This window comes from Gopherus evgoodei, chromosome 2 (genome assembly GCF_007399415.2).
Source record: "Gopherus evgoodei ecotype Sinaloan lineage chromosome 2, rGopEvg1_v1.p, whole genome shotgun sequence".
In the NCBI taxonomy this organism is placed as follows: Eukaryota; Metazoa; Chordata; order Testudines; family Testudinidae; genus Gopherus; species Gopherus evgoodei.
The window spans coordinates 275,682,545-275,698,464 of NC_044323.1; positions in this window are offsets into that span (position 1 = coordinate 275,682,545).

Here is a 15,920-nt window from a genome sequence, read left to right on the forward strand (position 1 = left end):
GAATAATGGCATGCAGTTGTCTATGATAGAATGTGGAGATGGGAAAAGCTTCTTGCCAGAATTTTCAGGGGACCTGGAGCATATAGGGTCTCAGTCTGCTTTGATTAAACTGATTTTTCTTTAGTGGTCTGAGCAGCTTGTAACAATTTTTTTCTTCTTATGAGTGTTTTGTATTTCCTGGCTCTGGCAGTAACTGGAAGCAGAACTGCTGCATTTCCACAAGAGGCTGATTTCAATCCCAATTTAATAGGCTCATGAGAAGTGGATACGTTCTAGATGAAGCACCTGAACTTTTGACTGCTTATCAGCATCTAACTGCAGAACTTTCTGGTTTTCTTTCTATTTTAACTCTGGCATGATTGTGGCACCAGCTGTTTTCTGAACTGCTGGGGTTAGAAATTAATATCTCATATCAAGTGAAAGTTTCAAATCCACACTTTGAGATGGTATTAAACATTGGCTAGTAGCTATGGCAGTTCCCAAGAGTGTTCCCTAAAATCACACCAAAACTGAACCTGGGAGTTGCGAAGAGTGAGCGGGTCAGTGGCTGATTAGCCACTGGGTCAATGGGGGTGCCCCAGAAAAATGGGTGCCCCTGCACCCTGACCTTCTCCACTCCCCCACCCAACGCTCCTGCTGGAGAGCAGGGACGGGATGTGGGGACTTCCCCTGCTCTGTCCGGCACTCCTGCCGAGGAGTGGAGTTGGGGTATGGGGGCTTGCCCCACTCTGTCCACCTGGCACTCTTGCTGGGGAGTGGGAGAAGCCCCTGCATCCTGATCCTGCTCCCTGGCAGAAGTGCCAGGCAGGGGTGGGATGGAGCAAACCCCTGTGCCCCAACTCCATTTCCCCAGAAGGAGTGCAGGGGTGAGGGGATGGGAAAGGGGACTGCGGGAAGAAGGGGTGAGGAGGAGCCCTCACTTGCTGTGGCCCAGGGCCCCACAAAACCTTAATCTGCCTCTGGAGAGGATAATCAGAAAGTAGTGATTTTGAGGTCCACTATCTCAAGACCTGCCAGGGTTAGAAACGAATACTTCATATGGCTAGAAATCTGGGTTGCTAGCCCTAATGGTTCTTGAGATACCAGTTTAAAACTGTCACTAGCTCCTTAATCTAAGAGTGCTTTCCCCCTCTTCCTGAGGTGTATTATATTACTTAGGTAGTGCCATGTAGTAGGCATTCATAGCACTTCATCAAATGCATATTTTAGTAGGCCCCAACTCCCAACCCAGTCTAAACTAGATGGATATGGAAAACAATTAAAAGAAAAGAAACAAGGGCTTCAAAAGACACAATTAGAATGGACTAGTGATGGAAAGCTGAGTAACAGAAAGTGTGTCTTAATGAGAGATCTGAATGTAGAGATGGAGGACTCCTGGGACGTGGGTAGCAGGAGGGAACAGCATGACAAAAGGGAAAATGTAGTAAAAGTTAGACCTCAGACAAATCTTTTTTTTGCCACTGAATTATATATTGCCTAGAGATTGGGCATAACTTTATTAAACCACTGGGGAGCATGACATATTCCTCACTCCTCCATTGCTCAAATCTTGCCTGGCAGATTTCTTGAAGCTGAATCTCTTAGCTTCTCACAGCCCTGGTGACAATTTTATGTGTGCAACAGAATCTTTCTGTTGTAGAAGTAAAAAGAAAAGGGTGTCTCAATGACGGTGCGACGTTGCACTCCATATGTTATGGAAATACATTATATTCACACTCATAAGCATAACAGGAATATGCTTTATGCAAAAGGTCTCTTGTAAGGTATCATTACAAAGCTTATAATCACTGAGTGTGTTCATCCTGTTTGTATGTAGTGCATTCTTGTATCTAAAATTAGAAATATGAAGCATATCTCTGAAGTCCTATTGTAATTATGCAAAGTGTGGGCCATTAATGGTGGCTTGGAACCTTGATGGCTCCCATAGACTAGGACAATTGACTGTAGATGGCTCTGTTTACCTGCAAGCCTCCAGTGCGTACGCACTGGCTCATTCTGGAAGAATGGAGGGGGGGCTCACAGATCATGTGAACATGTCACATGATACTGGAATCCATCTTAAACCTGGTGCTTTTCCATTTAGAAGGAGGGGTGGGAACTGAGAGAGAGACAAAGGATTCCTGCCTTGTGCCAAAGCTATAAAAGGGGGTGGAACAGAACAAAGGGGGCTTCCAGTCATGAGAAAACCCCTAGTTTCCCACTGAGATCCCTGCTGGAACTGACAAGGACTGTTCCAGGGGAAAGGATTGGGCCCAGACTAGGAAGGAGTCTAGTCTATGAAATAAGCTTATTGGAACATCTCTGAGGGTGAGATATTATCTGCAATCAGTTTCTCAATGTATTAGGCTTAGACTTGTGTGTTTTGTTTGGTTTTGCTTGGTAACTTACTTTGTTCTGTCTGTTATTACTTGAAACCACTTAAATGCTGCTTTTCATACTTAACCAAATCACTTTTGTTTATTAATTAACCCAGAGTAAGTGATTAATACTTGGGGAAGCAAACAACTGTGCATATCTCTCTATGAGTGTTATAGAGGGCGGACAATTTATGAGTTTATCCTGTAAACTTTATACAGAGTAAAATGGATTTATTTGGGGTTTGGATCCCACTGGGAGCTGGGTGTCTTGGTGCTGGAGAGAGGAATATTTGCTGAGCTGTTTTCAGTTCAGTCTGTAGGTTTGGGGGCATAGTTCTGAACCTGGGTCTGTGTTGCAGCAGGTTAGCGTGTCTGGCTCAACTTGCCAAATGATGTTTGAACAGTTAGCCTAGTGAGAGAGAATCTCATGGCAAATTAAATGCAGGAAGAAAGCTAAGCTGCCAGGCTCTTCTCATAGTAAACAGTTTGTTTTCGTTTCAGTGCAATAAGACTTCAACTGGTGACAATATAGCCCTTCTGCATATCAGTGGTAAATTTCCTGCACAAAGTATTAATAAAATAGAAGCATCTTTGTTAGCAGCCAGTTGAATGGGCCTGTTGCTCACATTCTACATCATTAATGAAGAAATGGCAGAGAACCTGCAAACTGTCATTGCTTTGTATGCTACTGCGCTGCTTTGGGCGTTTACCCTCATGGCTAGATGCGATGGCCCCCACTGGGTGCAAGGAAGAATCTCACGGCCCCACTCAGAGCCCCAGTGTATTCATTTCTCCATTTCTGTGTGTTTTTTTTATCCATGCATAACTAATAATTGGGTACAGACTATGAAGAATGTCTTTTTCCAAATGGTTGTTGGGTTAAAATGGCATTAGACTGCCAGTTGATTAACAAGGAAGAGAATGCTGATCACGACTGAGATTAATAGATGTCATAGTGTTGTGACGAGGTCACTCAAAGTAGCTACAAGAAGCTAGATTACTGCCTCCTGTCTGGCTGCTTTGCTCAGGTCTTCCAATACAAAGCAGCTGAGAACCCAGCAGATCCTGGGGAGTCTCCTGGCATAAGTCCCCAGGTGGAGTGTATCTGGCTATACTGGCTCTATGACACCCCCCTCACTGCTGGGGTAGGTAGCATGGCTGGAGAAGGGGTAAGATGGAGCACTATATGGTGCAGCAATCCTTGGATGGTGTAATAGCCCCTTTGTGGGCCATTATAACTTGCATAACTCAGAGCAATCCTGAGGCTGCTCTAAATTACACCTGGGGCCAAATCAGCTTCTGGCAGCCCTGGGGCTGAGGGGACCAAAAAGGTGGCTTACAAGTGAACTTTTCCACCCAGCGTGGCTGAGCTGCACTGAACTTCTGGCCCAAGATTTATATTACTGAGTAGAGTAAGGCCAATTCAACATAAGGCAGGAAGTTTAATTGTCAATCAGACTGTGCTATACTATGGACCTTAAAGCAGCACAACTGTACCGCTGCAGCTGTGCCACTGTAAGTTCTCCTGTGTAGCCACTCTATGCTGACGGGACAGAGCTCTCCCACCACACAATTAAACCACTCCAACGAGTTGCAGTAGCTATGTCAGTAGGAGATGCTCTCCTGCTGACATAGCGCTGTCCACACCAGTGTTTCTGTCAGTGACACATATGTTGGTCAGCGGGGTGTTTTTTCACACCCTTGACCCGCAAAAGTTTTGCCAACAACTGTGCTAGTGTAGATAAAGCCTGAGAGATCAGTCATGCTTCCTGTAAGGCTGAGCTATGCAAGGGAGAGAGAAGGACTCCACCAACCCAGTGGAGATGGGTGGGAGCATTTGAAAGGCATCAGTTTCTCATACACTTCACTCAATGCCATAGTATTGTGAACACTTTAATAATGCACAATGCCTCCTGACTTCTGGGCAGTGTCATTTACACCACCTTTAAATCTCTCCCACCTTAAGAACTTATGGACCTCATCACCATAGAATGTTTGAACCTCACAAACCTGAATGAATTCATTCTCACGACACCCCTGTTGTATTATCCGCATTTTACTGATGGAGAACTGGGGCATAGAGAGACTAAGGCCAAGATCTTCGAAAGGTATTTAGGCACCTCACTTCCATTGATTTGAATGAGAGGGCCTGGGCCTAAGTGACTTGCCGAAGGTCACCCAGGCTCTGGGTAGCAGAGCTCAGACTAAAACCCAGCTCATATCTACTGAGTCTCAGACTAGTCCCTTAACCACAAGGTCATCCTTCCTCCTAAGTCTTTGCATCTACCTGGAAAGATTTAATAGTTGCTGTACTTTGTACAGCTATCCTGGTGTACAAGAGGGCAGGGCCCACACTCCTACCCAGATACTAGCCATTAAAGGTTCATCTACACAGGAAGTGACAGCCCACAGCAGAAAGCCTCAGAACCTGGGTCGACAGACTCAGGATCACACTATGGCACTAAAAATAGCTGTGCAGATGTTGTGACTCAGGCTGGAGTTGGGGCTCTGAAGCTCACTCTGTGACATTCCCCAGTGAAAACTGGACTATTGAACTGTTGTGTCTACTCAGTTCTCCAACCTGGGGTGCCTTTTACATTGCTTTGCCATGAGAGTAACCATTCCTGATCTGCTCTCACACAGCCTCCAGCAGGTAAATTACTCCCAGCTCTACTGTATGAGTGCTATCGACAGTCACTCATAAATTATACTGCAGAGCAACACCAGCAAATTCCCAGTCCCAGACTTTCCCCTGAAATGTGTGTCTTGTGCTGCCCAGCCCTTTCCTGGACAACATAAGCTCACATAAAGTCTGTCATTTTATTAATAGGAAATGATATGCACAAATCCAGTTATCTCAAATGGAGTTTCCCTAACACTTCAATCCAAGCACACCAGTTTAGATAAAACAATGAAACAAATTTATTAACTACAAAGATAGATTTTAAGTGATTACAAGGAATGAGGAATAAAAGTAAGAATTGGTTACAAAGAATTAAAAGGTAAAACACAACTAAAACCTAAATTAACAAGCTAAGTGATTTGAGAGAAAAAGTCTCTCTCACCACATGTTCTAGCAGTCTTACTGGCTGAATTCCTTTCTGCCAGGATCCCTCCCCCAGTCCAATGAGGCTTCCTTTGTCCTTCAAGTGTTGTTGATGCCATGAGTAGAGATGAAGGGAGAGATATTTTGGGGCATCTGTTCCCCTTTATTATAGTTCTTTTTTTCTTTGAAAATCATCTCCAGTTGAGGTTCAGGAGACAAGAAGTCTGTGGGGATGGGAATCTCCAGCTGTTTCTGTGCTAAAATGTACATTTCTTGCTCACACCCTTTTTCCTGCCAAAGAATGGCTGCTTAACCAGGTGATAGTCCATTTGATTTTGTTGACATTTGGCTAAGGTGTCAGTTTGCCTTTTGTTTTTGAGGACCTGGTCTGTGCCTGCTTTTCTAAACTTGGAACATGTCTCAGTATGTTATACAGTAGAATATTATAACTTTAGATACAATGTTGCCACAGATATTTTACTAGGACAATAATGATCATCAAATTATGAGTTTTCAAATGATACCGCACAAGGCATACTTTGTACAAAATGTATCATAGTCTTGAAAAAGGGGTGAACATAAGGGTACAGACTGTCACATGCCCTCTCTTCCTCCCTCCCCGCCCCAGGCTTCAGAGCCTTTGCTCCAGTCTGAGGTGAAACGTCTACACAACTATTTTTAGTGCAGAAGCACGGGCCCGAGTCCATCAACCTGGGCTCTGAGCCTCACTGCTGCTCATAGTGTATACATACCCTAACATGACACCACCCAGGTGCCCAGTGCTAGCCTGCAGCTCAGGCTATGTCTTCACTGACACAAGGGTGGGTTTTTTACAGCAAGATAACAAACACCCAATAGTTATCTTGCTGTAAAATCCTAAATGGAGGCAAGGCCCTTGTGATGTTTACCTGCAGGTAGCTAGGTGTGGTCAGCTCCACACCCCTGTCTGTGGCTGATCTTTCCATGTTTACCTGACAGTAAAACTAGCGTGTCTTGTCTCCATTATGTTTTTATGGCTGGATAATGAATGCACATTAGATATCCCCCGGTAAAAACATACCTTTCCCACCTCAGTGAAGACATAGCCTCAGACAGAGACAGTGCTGCAGCCAAAGCCTCAGTTGCACCTCATCTCCCTCCCCTCCCTCTGGCACTCTCCGGTTCTGAGACCAGAATATGCCTGCGCCATGCATGGCTGGAGGTTGCAATTAGTTCTTCAGGTAGGGACTAATATTATTATTAAGTGAAGGATATACTAGCATTAACCAACCCTCTCATATCCTGGCCTCTCAGAATAAAACACCTGAATTCACATCATAGACTTTAGATACTGAAGCAGCAGAGACAGAAATTCCTGTGCATTTTATATGCACTACATTAGACAGAGGAAGAGATAGAGAGAAGATGTGATACAGACCATTGTGATTCACTTTGAGCAATAATTTCAGATTAAGTCTATATTGGCTCATTGTTTTCTGGTGCTCCCCCCCTCTGCCTCTCTCTGTACACTTTGATTGTAAGCTTTTGGGGGTAGGGGCTGTCTTCTTCTGTTTGTACAGCGTCTGGCACAATGGGGCCCTGGTTCGTACAGTGGCTCCTAGGCACTAACACAACGCAAGTAATAATACTAATTAACAGTAATGTCATGTGAAAGTAAAACTAAAGGCACCATCTGAGATTTGGGCCCTGTTGTTCTAGACACAGTACAAACAGCTCACATTCCGAACAGACAGGATGAAGGGTGAGAGGCACAGAGAAGTGAACTGACTTGCCCAGTGCCAGCCAGCAAATCAGTGGCAGAGCCAGGACTAGAACTCAAGTCTCCTTAGTCCCAGCCTAGTCCCCTGTGCACTGCAATGTTTTACTCTGATCACAAAACACACATGACTAGTACAACAATTGTAAAGAGAGCTAGGTACCTCTTGTCCTCTTGCGATTAGGTGAACGTTGCTTGGGGTAGCACTCAGCCAAGGCTTTCCTGGGTGGGAAACTTAATGCAGTTCTTCACTTTCACAAAAGATTCATTTTTCTTTTCCAAATTCAACACATATTGCATCAAAGCATCCAGCAGTTCAAGACACTTCTAAAAATCAATATGCTGTAAGAGTGGCGTTCATGCTGACGCAGTCTTTCCTCTGCTCCCAATCAGACCCTGTCATCGTCAGCAGATCTTGGCTCTGCAACAAGCTGACTGCTAAATTAAAAAAAACAAAAATCACCAACGCTGCTGAAAGTATTTGGTATGTGTGTCTGATATGCTTTAGATGAGTTAGTCAGGCATGGATGCTCGAAGTACCTGAGTCTCCCTTGTCTCTGCCCTCAGTCAACTCTGCAGTATGATTTATGAAGGTCATTCTACTCAGCTTCCTTAAAGGGACTATTTAAAAAATACTAAATGATGATCCACCATATCTTTGTGCTGCTTTCCACTCAGACTGTAAGCTGGATGCCTTTACTCTGATTACAAAACAGATTATTTGTCTCCCCCCAGATCTCATTTTTAGGGCTTGACCCTCATCTTGTGCCAGTTAGTGTCACTCCATTGAAGTGTATTGAAATATACCAGTTCATACCAGCTGAAAATGTGGCCCATTTAAAGTTCTTCATTTATTTACCAAGTGTCACTTAACCTCAGCTAACATAGTTTTAGTGCTTTAAAGAGACTTGGGAGCAGCTCTGCGTTAAGGTTCTGTTCCACTGACATAATGAGAATGAGCTAAACACGATGGGTGAGGTATGAACTCAAATGAACTCCAACAGAAAGGATGAAAGATAAAAACACCCTTTCACCCATGGGTGAACACTTTTCACAAAGTGATCACTCCCGATCCGTCCCCGTCCTCAAAGGAGACCTGTACAACATCCTCAACAGATGAGCTTTGGAACTCTGCTGGACACTAGAAACCTTAACAGACTTAACAGAGACACTGGTTTCATGGCTTATTACAATAATTTATAACACATCCTACTGCCTGCTAACCCTTCATTTTAAGTGGTTTCCTACAGCATATATGAACGTCTTATGCTTAACAATCTGGTCATAGAATCATAGAATATCAGGGTTGGAAAGGACCTCAGGAGTCATCTAATCCAACCCCTGCTCAAAGCAGGACCAATCCCCAACTAAATCATCCCAACCACAGCTTTGTCAAGCCTGACCTCAAAAACCTCTAAGGAAGCAGATTCCACCACCTCCCTAGGTAACCCATTCCAATGCGTCACCACCCTCCTAGTGAAAAAGTTTTTCCTAATATCCAACCTATACCTCCCCCACTGCAACTTGAGACCATTACTCCTTGTTCTGTCATCTGCTATCACTGAGAACAGTCTAGATCCATCTTCTTTGGAACCCCCTTTCAGGTAGTTGAAAGCAGCTATCAAATCCCCCCTCATTCTTCTCTTCTGCAGACTAAACAATCCCAGTTCCCTCAGCTTCTCCTCATAAGTCATGTGCTCCAGACCCCTAATCATTTTTGATGCCCTCTGCTGGACTCTTTCCAGCTTTTCCACATCCTTCTTGTAGTGTGGGGCCCAAAACTGGACTCAGTACTCCAGATGAGACCTCACCAATGTCGAATAGAGGGGAATGATCACATCCCTCGATCTGCTGGCAATGCTCCTACTTATACAGCCCAAAATGCCGTTAGCCTTCTTGGCAACAAGGGCACACTGTTGACTCATATCCAGCTTCTCGTCCACTGTAACCCCTAGGTCCTTTTCTGCAGAACTGCTGCCTAGCCATTTGGTCCCTAGTCTGTAGCAGTGCATGGGATACTTCCGTCCTAAGTGCAGGACTCTGCACTTGTCCTTATTGAACCTCATCAGATTTCTTTTGGCCCAGTCCTCTAATTTGTCTAGGTACTTCTGTATACTATCCCTACTCTCCAGTATTGAGGGGTAGCCGTGTTAGTCTGGATCTGTAAAAGCAGCAAAGAATCCTGTGGCACCTTATAGACTAACAGACGTTTTGGAGCATGAGCTTTCGTGGATGCATCCGACAAAGTGGGTATTCACCCACGAAAGCTCATGCTCCAAAACATCTGTTAGTCTATAAGGTGCCACAGGATTCTTTGCTGCTTCTACTCTCCAGTGTATCTACCACTCCTCCCAGTTTAGTGTCATCTGTAAACTTGCTGAAGGTGCAGTCCATGCCATCCTCCAGATCATTAATGAAGATATTGAACAAAACCAGACCCAGGACCAACCCATGGGGCACTCTGCTTAATACCGGCTGCCAGCTAGAGATGGAGCCATTGATCACTACCAGTTGATCCTGATGATCTAGTCAGCTTTCTGTCTACCTTGTAGTCCATTAATCCAGCCCATACTTCTTTAACTTGCAGGCAAGAATACTGTGGAAGACCATATCAAAAGTTTTGCTAAAGTCAAGGAATAACACGTCCACTGCTTTCCCCTCATCTACAGAGCTAGTTATCTCATCATAGAAGGCAATTAGGTTATTCAGGCATGACTTGCCCTTGGTGAATCCATGCAGCCTGTTCCTGATCACTTTCCTCTCCTCTAAGTGCTTCAGAATTGATTCCTTGAGGACTTTTTCACGGACTGAGGAGAGGCTGACTGGCCTGTAGTTCCCCGGATCCTCCTCCTTCCCTTTTTTGAAGACAGGCACTACATTAGCCTTTTTCCAGTCATCCGGGACCTCCCCGATCTCCATGAGTTTTCAAAGATAATGGCCAATGGCTCTGCAGTCACATCCGCCAACTCCTTTAGCACCCTTAGATGCAGCGCATCCAGCCTCATGGATTTGTGCTTGTCCAGCTTTTCTAAGTAGTCCTGAACCATTTCTTTCTCCATAGAGGGCTGGTGACTTTCTCCCCTTGCTGTGCTGCCCAGTGCAGCAGTCTGGGAGCTGACTTGTTCATGAAGACAGAGGCAAAAAAAATCATTGAGTACATTAGCTTTTTCCACATCCTCTGTCACTAGGTTGCCTCCCTCATTCAGTAAGGGGCCAACACTTCCCTTGACCTTCTTATTGTTGCTAAAATACCTGAAGAAGCCCTTCTTGTTACTCTTAACATCTCTTGCTAGCTGCAACTCCAAGTGTGATTTGGCCTTCCTGATTTCACTCTTGCATGCCTAAACAATATTTTTATATGCCTCTCTGGTCATTTGCCCAATCTTCCACTTTTAAGCTTCTTTTTTGTGTTTAAGATCAGCAAGGATTTCACTGTTAAGCCAAGCTGGTCGCCTGCTATATTTACTATTCTTTCTACACATCGGAATGGTTTGTTCCTGCAACCTTAATAAGGATTCTTTAAAATACAGCCCGCTCTCCTGAACACCTTTCCCCTCATGTTATTCTCCCAGGGGATCCTGCCCATCAGTTCCCTGAGGGAGTCAGTGTCTGCTTTTCTGAAGTCCAGAGTCAGTATTCTGCTGCTCTCCTTTCTTACTCATGTCAGGATCCTGAACTCAACCATCTCACAGGTTCCCATCTCACTTTTGCTTCCCCTACTAACTCTTCCTTGTTTCTGAGCAGCAGGTCAAGAAAAGCTCTGCCCCTAGTTGGTTCCTCCAGCACTTGCACCAGGAAATTGTCCCCTACATTTTCCAAAAACTTCCTGGATTGTCTGTGCACCGCTGTATTGCTCTCCCAGCAGATATCAGGGTGATTGAAGTCCCCCATGAGAACCAGGGCCTGTGATCTAGTAACTTTTGTTAGCTGCCGGAAGAAAGCCTCATCCACCTCATCCCCCTGGTCAAGTGGTCTATAGCAGACTCCCACCTTGTATTTAGCTTGGACACTCTGATTACCTTCTCCAGATCCAACAAAGATTGAAAAGTTTGTCCTTTCCACCAAAAGAAGTTGGTCCAATAACAGATATTACCTCACCTACCTTGTCTTTCTTGTATCCCAGAACCAACATGGCTTCAACCATATGGCAAACCAGAGTTAACTATATAGTTTGCACATAGATATTATGGAGAAGGCATTTGGCTTGTTCTAAATTCCACAGAGCAAAAGGCAATGGAGCTCTGTGGAGCTGAAACACAACTAGTAATAATACTTTGCAGCAAAATTTTCCAAATCCAGGTGCCTAAAATTAGTTCCTAAATCTATACGGAGGGTCCTAGAAAACACTTTTATTTACGAGCCTAACTATGGATTTAAGAGCTTAGCTTTAGGACCCAAGTTTGAAAATGCAGGCTTGTGTTTTTAGATAGTGCCTTTCATCTGAGGATCTCAAAGCATTTTACAAGCATTGCTTACATCTCTCAACACTGTCCTGTGAGATAGGTAAATAGTTTATATCCACTAAAAGAGGGAGTCCCACCTGAAAGGTTACATAACTTTTCTGGGACAATCAGTGACAGAGCTGGGAATAGAATCCTGAAGCTCTGCTTTCTTCTTTCCACTTCCAACCACTGGGTCACCTGCCCTCCCAATAAAATCATGGGTTAGCGCTAAGTCAGGAATGTTTTATGATGGAGAACTGAGCTGAGTCATATTATTTAATGAAACGACCCAGGAAAAACCTCTCCTTTTGTAAGCTGTTTAATTCCATTATGCTGATGATGTATTATGAGTTGTTGCTTGATACAGCCCCACCTAAATTTATCAGAGTGCCCAAAGAAACACCTCCTTTGTAAATACGAAAGGCTTTTCTCCTCACCATTGTATGCATGCAAGAAAAAAAAAGCACCGGCACACTCTGGCTGCATTGAGCTGCTCTGGACACAAAGCAACCATCAACTTGGTTTTACTGGTCACTTAAGCGACGCTAACGGTTGCTTTGCATCTCTGGAGAGATGCAAAATAGCCTGAGAGGACAGATGAATCTGGCCTAATAGTGCCAACAATTTCACGCTGATTGGCTTGGTGCTGCTCCAGTGAAGTTGATGAATATTTTCCCTTTGACAACACTGGGAGCTGAAGAGCAGGGCTGGACTCTGAGGATGGGAAAAAAATGACTTTATTAGACTTTATTTTATATATTTTAAATTTTATGCACAATGTGATGATTTCAATGTACATTTTAAATATTTCTCTTCAAATTTAACAAGTCATTTGGGGACTGTTCACTTGAAACTTAAATATGAACGATAACTAGCAAGGTATGCTTGCTTTGTGCAGGCAGCAATTCAGAATTATTCTGGTGTTATTTATTACTTACATTAAAGTGGTGACCAGAGGCACAAATGAGATCAGAACCTTGCTATGCCAGGCCCTGTGTATGCACATAGTAAGAGACAGTGCCTATTTGGAAGAGCTTACAGCCTAAGTAGAAAAGAAGCGTTAGCACCATTTTACAGGGGAGGAAGTACAGAGAGATTAAGTGATTTGGTTTTGTTTTCTTTAAAACATCTAATTTGTTGTTAATTTATTTATGTAATTGTATTGCAGTAGCATTGAGGAGCCTTAGTCATGGACCAGGACCCTGTTGTGCTAGGTGCTGTCCAAACACAGAACAAAAATACAGTCCCTGCCCCTGAACAATTGACATTCTATGTATAAGACAGGTTAAGGCAGATACAGGCAGACAGGGAAAGCATGAGAAAACAATATCATAACTTGCCATTTATATGTCAGGGGCATCTTGTCTACTGATATTGTTGTCTACTGGATGTTTATATAATGAAGATGCAAACAGGAGGGCTGTGTGGTTGCACTTGTTTATTATTAGCTGATATTCCAGATATGGTTGTCACTCATGTAGGTTGCTCAGCTGGTGAAGAAGGTTAAAGCTGTACTGAGAGAACAGGGCCAGAGAAGCAGAAGAGAGATTATTATATCTTGATTATTGTGTAATGAATAAAGATGGTTAAACTGGTTTGCATAAAAACAAACATCTTTCTGAGATTCACCAAAGTCTGGTTTATGCCTCAGCACTTCAGATTGCCCGCTAGACCTGGAAACGCAAGCACTGAAGTTAGTAATAGAACATGCTGTTCTGTCCCACTTCAGTGAAGTAAGAGCATAGATTCACAGAGTCCAAGGCCAGAAGAGGCCATTGTGATCATCTAGTCTGACCTCCTGTACAACACGGGCCATAATTCTTAGAGCAGATCTTTTAGAAAAACATCCAGTCTTGATTTTTAAAAGTGTCAGTAATGGAGAATCCCCATGACTTCTTGGTAAATTGTTCCAATGGATAATTACCCTCACTCTCAAAAATGTATGTCATATTTCCAGCCTGCAACTGCATAGTAAAGACCATATCAGATCTCTGGTTCATCTAGTCTAATATCCTTCCTTCAGAAGTGAAGGGTGCTTCAGAGAGAGAATGGTGTAACCCTAGCAAAAATTCATCTTAATGTGAGTTACTGTACTATGAGGTTAGCCACGGGATTTCTTCCTCACCCCAGCTAGTGATCAGTGTACACCCCAAAGCCTGGGGATTGATGACCCTTATAATTTTTACATCCATCTCTCCTAACATTTAGCCTTCTCTTTTTAATGTAAGTGGGCAGCTCACTCATGAGATAAATAAGTGAAATAGATAACTGGATGACTTAGGCACTGATTTTACAACGTGATGCCCAAGGGTGGATCCCACTTAACTTATTGGTACTCTACCTTCACACATCACATTGCAGGATGTTAAATTGCAGAGATTGAAGTTTATGGTTTTCCCTGTGGCTATAGGGCAGGGCCCCTTGTTCCTTTAACCTTTTCCATTTTTCCCATATTTTTCTTATAGTTGCTGTTTAAGTGATTGTATTTGATTTAAACTTAATGTAGTGACCAGTGGATCAGGGAAGTGGCCGGTGAGGAGAGAGTATCCTGGATTGGGGACACCCTAGCTCCTGTCCTAAATGACCGTGATAAAAGCATGGATTCAGCCTCCCAGGAATCCTGGGCCCAGCCTTGTCAGGGTTACGAGGACTCTGATATGCGGGAAATTGAAAGAGGAATCCTCAAGGTCAGGAAGACTTTCAAGTAAAGGAAGTTGGGGCGAGAAGCCAGATCGTTTTGTGATCTGATTCCATTGGGATAGAGCAGAAGCCAGGGAAGTTCCCCACAATAGTGGGACCAATCCTCGCCTTACACCAGTAAACTGTTCCTCTTTAGCATCATGGTTCACTCCCTCATTCTGTGGGTTGGCAAGGGTTGGGAATGCTGTGGAAACAACCTTGAGGGAAAAGCAGGAGAAAATGGGGCCCTTACCTCTCTCTCAAAGCCTTCTGAGTGATGCTTGAAGAAGCATCAACCAGATCCTCAGTCAGGGAATGGTGGGCATGTCATGGGTGTGATTGATGGAAGACAAGGTGGGGAAAACCAAAGGATGTTTTTTGTTATCTAAAGAATTAGATGTGTGTGCACCACTCACTATATTCCAATATTTTGTTGAAATTAATATTGCATGTTGGGTTTTGATTTATCAAATTTATGTTGCAGAAAGACACAACACAGACCAACATTTTAAAAAGGGACTAGTGATTTGAGATGCCTCCATTCTTGGATACCTATTTAAGAATTTTTAGACGCCTCTTGCAAAAAGATATGAGAAGAAGAAGAAATACCAAACGAGTGGGAAAATGGTTGTATAGTGAAGCTGCACTGGAGGAGCATTCAAGTGCTGTCCACCCCAAGTAAAGTACTTACATGCATTATCCTGGGCAGAATAAAGAAAGCAGTAGATTCAAGGCTACAACACTGACAGGGAGGAGATATCATGCACAGATCAGACAGTAACCTTATGTATCACCATAGAACTGTTGATCAAACGTCAGTCACCATTTTAGATGAATTTCATAGATTTCCAAAAATCATTTAATGCAGTGGATAGAATGGTCTTATGCAAGCTGCTATGCCACTGTGGGGTCCCCCAGAAATTTGTTAACATCATCCACAGTTTCTATAAAAATAGGACATGGCAAGTAATGCATAATAGCCAGTTGACTAAGCCATTCGAGAATGCTACCAGCATCAGACAAAGATGTCTTTTCTCACTCATAATCTTCTTATTGGTAATAAGAGACACCACAGAGTGACCAATGGGTATAAAATGGACTCTCACACTGACACTCAGAGGATCTTGACTTTGCAGACATCAATCTTCTGTCTCATACCCACAGAGACATTCAACCAAAACAAACGATTTTCAGATCTATGTGCAATTAGTAAGGTTGAAAATTAACACCAAGAATATGAAAACCGTGAAAATCAATACACAACAAGAAACACTCATAACATTTCCTGGGACTGACATAGAAGAGGTTTCACACTTCACATCTCTTGGCAGTATCATAAGCAAAAACAGTGGAATAGATAAAGATGTTAAAGCCAAAATAGCAAAAGCCAGACATGCCTTTGTAACTTTGAAGCCAATCTGGTGAAATAGAAGCCTTGTCCACCAAACCAAACTTTGAATATTTAACACCATTGTAAAGTTTGTCTTACTGTATGGCAATGAAATTGGAGACTTATGAACAGTTTACTATCTAAACTTGAAGTTTTCACAAATATCTGCCTGAGACAAATTCTTAGTATTAGATGTGCAGAAAAAAATTACAGAGAGCTTTGGAGCAGGACAAAACAGAAACGAGTAGGA